We start from the raw sequence: 8,370 nt of genomic DNA on the forward strand, positions 1-8,370 counted from the left end.
GACATTAACTGAGATATAAAAACCTATAGTAATAGAGGAAGCCAAGAGATTAATTTTTAGATATACTGGGTTTGCAATATATGTTACCGTCATAATGAAATGGTGAATAGAGAGTCCTATATTCTAATCTGCAGTTAATGGGAGGTCTAGTCTAGAGGTACAGATTTGGCAATTTTAAGTAGATAGATGTTATTTAAAGTCAAGGAAAAAGATCAGAGAGGTAGATAAACCTTGAGAGACTCTTTCTTAACTCTAGGAAACAAATTGAGGGTTGCTGAGGGGAATGTAGGTGGGAGTATGGGATAACTGGGTGATGGGCATTAAGGAGGGTATGTGATGTGATGAGTGCTGGCATTATATACAACAGATATATTATTGAAAACTACAACTGAAACTAATGATGTTGACTAATCGAATTTAAATAAAAAAAATAAAGTCAATAAAATTAAAAAAAAAAAAGAAAAAAAGAAAATCAAGGAACTGGACAGATCACCAAAGGAGTAGGTGTAGATAGAAAATAAAGTAGGACCAAGAATTATGTCCTGAAGTACTTCAATAGAATGAGACCAGGCAGAAAATGAGAAGCCAGCTAAGGAGTCTGAGAAATATTAGCCAATGAGACAGAGGGAAATGAACCAGAGTTTCTAGAAACAAAGAGAAGAAAGTATTTCAAGGAGGAAGGAGTGACCCATTATGTCAGAAGATGCTGGCAGGCCAAGCAGGACATTGAGGACTGACCTTTGGTCTTTGTTGCAGTTAGCACTGTCTGGGACAATAGCAGTTTGCGAGTAATGGTGGGGAAGAAAGCCTGATTCAAGTGGACTCAAAAGAGAAATGGAGAGAAATTGGGAACAATGAGTACAGACAACTCCTCTGAGAAGTCTTTTTTTTTTTTTTTAAGATTTTATTTATTCATTCATGAGAGACAGAGACACAGGCAGAGGGAGAAGCAGGCTCCATGCAGGGAGCCCGATGTGGGACTCGATTCCGGACTCTGGGACACATTCTGAGCTGAAGGTAGATGCTTGACCACTGACCCACCCAGGCATCCCGAAGTCTTTGTTCTGTAAAGAGGAGCAGAAAAATGGGGGCATAGCTATAAGGATATGTGGAGTCATGAGAAAGTTCTTTAAATGAAGAGTTAATAGAATATTTTTAGGTGCTTGAGTAATTACTATTGCTTCATTTTTTTCCCCAGTGAGGTAGGAAGCAAAGTTATCCTCTTATGTAAATATGGGGGAGACATATTTAAGGAGTGGAGAGTTAGAAGGGAGATAGACTAGGACACTGTAAGAATCATCTAGAATGATGTTGACTATAATAAACACTAAAGCCAATTATGACAGTATGTAAGTCTGTGACTGAGTTTTGACCATCACTTCTAGATCTCCATGGGTTTTTCATTTCTTTTCTCTTTTCTTTTTCCTTCTTTTTCTGCCATTGCAGAATACTTAGGACGTCTTACTAGATCATTTCAGGCTAGCTTGATAAATATAAAGGATATTTCAAATCACAACCATATCTAAGTAATATTCCAAGTCACTATGTATTCCAACAGACTCTAAGTCTTAAAACTCTATTACTATTTCTGATGACTATTTTCCTCTCGTCGTTTGTGTTGCTGAATAACACGTACTCGCTTTATTTGACTCTTTTGGCAGCACTCCTGCTGCCTTTGTCTCAGCCCAGGCCCATGACATCTGCTCCAAGTTGTACATTTTATTTATTTTATTTATTTTTTATTTTTTATTTTATTTTATTTTTTTAGTTGTACATTTTATATTCTGGTTTTAGGTGATTCTTTTCTCTATATGCTCATTACCCGAACCTTACTTCGTGCGCTCATTATCTTTCACGTGGACTATTGTAGTTTCCTTCTGACAAGGCTCACTGGTTCTCATTTTCACATCCTTAAGTTCAATCCACATGCCATTTTTATTTATTTATTTATTTATTTATTTATTTATTTATTTATTTATTCACATGATGTTTTTAAAACAGAACTGATCATGCTTTCTTATGCCTTAAATACGTGCAACAGACTGTGTTGTCATTATGATCAATTTTAAAATTTTATAATCTTGGCTAACCTTCCTGGTCTCTTTTTACATACTTCCTTCCTGCATGTCATACTCATCACAAACCATTTGTTATTTTCCAAACGCTCTTTTAGCCTTCCACCCATGCATATATGGATCTGTATGCCCTTTCACCTTAGAGAACAGTCCAGTAGAGCTAACTTGAGTATCTATTCCTGGATGAACTCTCCTTTAATATTTTTATATGCAGTTAACCAGTTCCCTCATTTGTTTTCCTCTCCTCACCAGGATATTAAGTCTTATGAAGGCAGTACTTAGGTTTACTGCTATATCTCTCATGTGTAGAACTGTTCTTGGCTTAATGTAAATGTATAATTCTCTTGGATGAATACAGAATGCTTTAATACACAGAACCAGGAATACAGCAAATACTTAAAAGTGACTACTGAATGCTTCTCACTAATTTACTTCTAATTGTTTTGCTAACTTTAGATGTCTCATTATAATTTCTCATGTGGACCCTCTACAAAGACTTTAGTTATGGCAAGATGACTCATATAGCCTTGAGGATAACAATACCTTGTTCATTGATATCCAATCATTTTAATCTCATAACCTACATGTAGAGTTAGCCATCCTTATATGATCCTGTCTAATAGACCCTCACTTAATTTTTTTGGCATGATTTAAAATTTACCTGTAAATAGAGATGCCTGGGTGACTCAGCGGTTGAGCGTCTGCCTTTGGCTCAGGGCATGATCACAGGATCTGGGATCGAGTCCCACATCAGGCTCCCTGAAGGGAGCCTGCTTCTTCCTCTGCCTATGTTTCTGCTTCTCTCTCTCAGTGTTTCTCATGAATAAATAAGTAAAATCTTAAAAAAAATAAAATTTACCTGTAAATAAAGTAGCTACATTTTATAAAAGAAAACACAATTTATAAATAGGTAGGTGAGTTATAAACAGCCAAAATAGGCTATAATAATGCAAAATCTCCTATCCCATCCTTTCTATTCCACCTGCATTTCTTTGGGAGTGCACTGCATCAAACATAAAAGCAAAACACAACAAAAATAACAAAATATTGATTATCCCATTTCCTGGAAGGCATACACAAAGAAGTAATGGACATAACTTCTCATACCTATAGTCATACCCAAGATTCTGGGGCATGACCACCTAGTAAGCTCCACTTTTTCTCTCTCAGCATGGCCATAGACAGCAACACATGTGGTTAAAAGTTAAACACCTTTTGATGACTGCACAAAGTTTAATTGAATAGAGTTTTGGCTTATCTCAATTCAGTTCTCTTCTAGTGATTTATTTCAATTAGGAAGCAATAAAATTACCTACTAATAAAGTATTATTCTTACAATGAGAGGGACCAGAAATGTATTCGTAGGAACAGTTTGTTGTATGAACCTCAGAATCATGAGAGCCACCATTTGCTGTTCCTATGGACCCTCTTCCCAAAGCTTATGGCTTTGTCAAGATGGAATTATTAAGCAAAAAGGAATTAGAAAAAGATTTGGAAAGCTCTCCGTTGAACTAACCATTTTGTAAAAAATAAGAATGTGTTCAGAGTATGGCCAGGTGACCATTTGACAAGGATGTAAGTATGGATATGAACCAAGGACATAATCAGCCATCAGTCAGGCACTATCCTTTCAGACAAGGGGAAAATGACTCCCTCAAGGTGACTGAGCCATCATCAGGGCTGCTACTCCCACTATAGGCCTAGAGTGCAATCGTCAGGACAGAGTGGTTTCAAAGGATGGAGTTACCACTCTGGTTTAGGTAGGCCAGGATGCACCTGCTTGTTGCCATTGATTGAGTTTCTGCAGAGAGTGGTAGTGTGAGTCGTGCCCAGGGGAGCTAGGGGGTGAGGCCACCTGGAGCAGAGAGGCCATGACCCAAGCCCTTGGGAGCTGCAGGTAAACCTCCTTAGTTTGAAAGACCCTTGAATATGCAACTCTAGTTTGGGAGACCCATGGAGTTAAGGCCACCAATGCTGGTGAGTCCAGAGGTGGAGCATTGAGCCAAAAAGGAGTATTCTTGAATTTTAAGACTTAATGTTGTTTGCCCTATTAGGTTTTGGACTTACTTGGGGCCCATTATCCCTTTATTCTTTTCTATTTATCTCTTTTGGAACAGAAATGCCTATCCTCTTCCTGTCTGACTGTCGTATTTAGGAAGCATATAATGTGTCTGATTTCATAGGCACACAGCTAGAGAGAAATTCTGCCTCAAGATGAATCACCTGTGGTATTCTTTAATAGCAGCCCAAACTAAGAAAATGATGATCCCTAAAGTCTCTCAGTTCTGACTTCCTAATTCAGCTACTTCTCAATAATTTCTTAGTCGCTATGCTCATTCCAAGTCATTGGCATCTCACACTGGATTTACTGAAAATAGCCTTTAAACTGGCCTCTTTACACTCTTGCCCTCTCTTCAGTTTTTTCCACAGGTTGTAGCATCCTTTAAAATATAACTTGGACTGGGGCACCTGGGTGGCTCAATCGGTTGAGTGGCCGACTCTTGATCTCAGCTCTGGTGTTAATCTCATGGTTGTGAGTTCAAGCTCCATGCTGGGCTCTGAATTGGGCATGGGACATACTTAAAAATACACACACACACACACACACACACACACACACACATATGTATATGATACTTCCCAACCCTTAAAACCTTTCAATGTTTCCCTCTTACAATGAGGATAAAATCTTAACATGGTGTTCACACTTTTGTCTAACCTGACTCTAACATACTGCCCCAGCCTTGTTTGGCACCATTGTTGTATTCTTCAGCCACAGAGCCCTTGTTTTAGTTGATTAAAGCATCATGTTCCTTTCCCACTCAGAACCCTATGTGTGTGGCTTCCTAAGTGTACAACAACCTTCCCCTCCCCTTTTTCTGGCCCCACCCCCACCCCATTTGGGTAACAGGAAATAGAGGTTTCAAATACTAATTCAGTGCTCATTTTCAGGAAAAATATCAGAATAGATGCCACTCCTTTTTTCTTAAATAGAATTTAACAGTATCATGTTTTTATTTTATATATACATTATAATTATTTTTTTAAAGATTTATTTATTTATTCATGATAGACACAGAGAGAGAGAGAGAGAGAGAGAGAGAGAGGCAGAGACACAGGCAGAGGGAGAAGCAGGTTCCATGCAGGGAGTCCGACGCGGGACTCGATCCTGGGACTCCAGGATCAGGCCTTGGGCCAAAGACAGGTGCTAAACCGCTGAGCCACCCAGGGATCCCCACATTATAATTATTTATATGTGTGATTAATTATTGAATTTTTTTTCTGTACTTAAGCATGCATTCCACACACACTGGACCTATATTTGTTTGTAAGGTTTGAATTTGAGTTCAAAACCAAACTTAGGGGCACCTGGGTGGCTCAGTCAGTTAAGCATCTGCTTTTAGCTCAGGTCATGATCCCGGGGTCCTGGGATCGAGCCCTGCATGGAGCTCGCTGCTCAGTGGGGAGGTCTTCTTCTCTCTGTGTCTCCCTCTGCCCCTCCTCCTGCTCATGTTCACTCTCTCTCTCAAATAAATATAGTAAGATAAAAACAAATTTAGCGGAGTGCAGCATGTATTCATAGAGTGAGTGGATGAATGAATGGATATATCTCAGGTACTCTGTTGAGTATTACATCTTTTCCCTATCAGTTAAGCCATTATTTCAGTTTTCTGTTAGGTAGTAGAATTTAGTCATGTTTAAAATTGGTATTATTAAATGGTAAAGACTGGACGGTAAGCGACAAATCAACATTCTTTGCTAGTAGGTGAATGAATACTCATGAATGTTAAGAGTGAATTCCTAGTCCATGGGCTATTCTCATCTTAAAAATGCAGTTGTTATTTACAGATTATACTGAATTCTCCTCCCATCCCCCACCTCCCCCTCCCATCTTCATGTCATACAATTCACTGTTGGTGGTATTGATCTGGTTCTTAACGTCTTGGCTGTACAATTAAGAATATACTTTAAGCAGTACTACTGTCCAGATGAAACCTTTTAAAAACACTGGTGGAAATATGATCAAATTTTAGATCACACCCTTAGAAACACATCCTCTTCAGCTACACGAGTGTGTTAGGGGTATTTCTTCCATCCTTCCCTTCTGTATGGACTGCTTGACTCCTGCTGTTTTTCTGATATTCCATTTCTCTTTTTTTAATGTATTCTAGTAGTTACACAGCAAACTCCACTTTGGATAACAGAAATGGAATAGAAACACAGTTTATTTCACTCATCTCTGTTTCTTTCTCTTGCCTCCACACCATTGAAAAGTCCCCTGCGGCTCTTCTCCCCTCCTGCAGATCAATACTTCTTGTCTTAGTTTAATGAACACTCCTACATTGATCTCTCTCAGGTGCTGTGTTACTTTATGACAAGTTTCTTGGTTACAACTGGCTTTTAGCTAAGTCAATGGAGCACCCTGCCATTCCCTACGCAAAGCAGATTGCTGCAATAGGAGCTTTATTCATCACAGGTTAATGTGTGATTTTCCCCCCTCCCTTCGGAAGGGAACAAATAGATTTTTTTTTTTTTCATTTAATTCTTTAACTTACCATTCTCTAACTGCATCTTTTGGTTTCATTCCTGGAAGAATTGTAAAAACAGTTAAGAATAGTATGAGAAAACGACCCACAGAGGCTGTGAATATTTAAAGTCTGAAACACTTTTCTGAAAACGAAAATTTACACAATAGCCCTGTTGGTTATTTTTATTTGCTTTCTATCTTGTTACCATAGTAGCAAGTCATTTAATAATTCCTGTGCCCAGGAAGACAAACCAGAGGTACCCGTACCTGACATGTAATTCCTTTCCAGAGCCAGAGCTGCCATCTGAGTTGTCCTGTGCTGATGGCAAGAGAGAAATGAAGAGCATGAGTGAAAGCCTGGTAAACCCGTGAATGGTGACTCCTGATCTCCGTGTGGAAAAAAAGCTTTAATGACTTCCCATGCTCTTGTGGCTTTTCTTTCTGTTGTTACAGTGTGTGTGGTTGATTAGCAAAGTAACTGCCTACTCCTGGGGCATAACCACATCAATTTCATCTTCTGCCTCATTTACACGGTCACTTCTTGCTTGGTTTCCCTCCCAATTACCTCGTGATCCCAAGTAAACATCTTGCCCTTGTTGTTTGTTTAAGCCAACTGCTAGCTCAGTGGTCTTTGGTTTGTTTGTTTTAAAACTGGTTTCGTAGAAGTGAATAACTTTTTCTTTTTTTTTTTTTTAACATTTATTTATTTCCAAAAAATGAACACATCCCCATAGTCTGGGATAGCACCGAAGTATGACATACTCATACATAAGTTCCGGAATCTCTGGATTTGCAGCAAAAATAAGGATCGGTTTTAGGTTTCAGTTAAATACTGATCAGTAAGTACCAGAGAGTCACAAAGCTCAATGTCAATACTGACTTTTCATTTTCTTTCTTCTTTTCTTTTTTCTTTTTCTTCTTTTTTTTTTTTAGTAAATCTTTTGTATTTTCAGAAAATATTCAGCATCCTACTATTTCTCACACCTCCCTCCCTTACTCTACATCTTGAATAGTCCCCAAGATTCTCAATCTGACTCAACCCTTGCCCTTGAAAAGACTAATTTCTGTACATCTGCCAGATGATCTTTTATTTATTATTTATTTTTTTATTTTATTTTATTTTTTTTTTGCCAGATGATCTTTTAAAACAGAAGTTAAATCATATCACTTCTTTCCTCAGAACAATCTATTGAATCCTCATGTCATTCACAGTAAAAGCATCTATATAAAGGCCAGTAGTTCCATACATGGCCTAAACTGTTTGCTTTATTCTGTATGGGCTATTGTAACAACATACCACAGACAGGGCGGCTTATAAACAACCAAAATTTATTTCTCACGGTTCTGGAGACTAGAAATATAAGCTCATGGTGCCAGTATGGTACCAGTATGGTGAGGGATCTCTTCCAGGTTGCACACTGCTGACTTCTCACTGAAACCTCACATGATGGAAGAGGTGAGGGGTCTCTAGGGTCTCTTTTATAAGACCACTAATACCAGTCATGAGGGCTCCACCTTCACAGCCTGATCACTTCCCAAAGGCTCCCTACTGACAGACACCATCACTTGGGCATCACGTTTTCAACAGGTAAATTTGGGTGACACAAACCATAGCACTGTTCTTATCTTTTTTGAGCTGACCTCGTCTTATCCGATCTTCAACAATTCTATCCGCATACACTCCCCTTGCTCTTCAAATACAGTCAATGAAATTTCACCTCAAGATTTGCACTTTCTGTTTCTTCTGGTTGAAATGCTTTTCCATAC

The 8,370-nt window shown here is 38.5% G+C and overlaps 1 long non-coding RNA gene across 1 annotated transcript; it reads right to left on the minus strand.

Annotated features, from left to right (window-relative positions):
* Positions 1-923: 923 nt before the first annotated feature.
* LOC140602260 (uncharacterized) lies at positions 924-7,109 on the minus strand. Its single transcript, XR_012005231.1, has 3 exons — positions 6,871-7,109; positions 6,632-6,662; positions 924-1,064 (listed from the first exon to the last, which is right to left on the minus strand). It is a non-coding gene; the product is annotated as an uncharacterized lncRNA (long non-coding RNA).
* Positions 7,110-8,370: the final 1,261 nt, after the last annotated feature.

Source organism: Canis lupus, chromosome 13 (assembly GCF_048164855.1).
Source record: "Canis lupus baileyi chromosome 13, mCanLup2.hap1, whole genome shotgun sequence".
In the NCBI taxonomy this organism is placed as follows: Eukaryota; Metazoa; Chordata; class Mammalia; order Carnivora; family Canidae; genus Canis; species Canis lupus.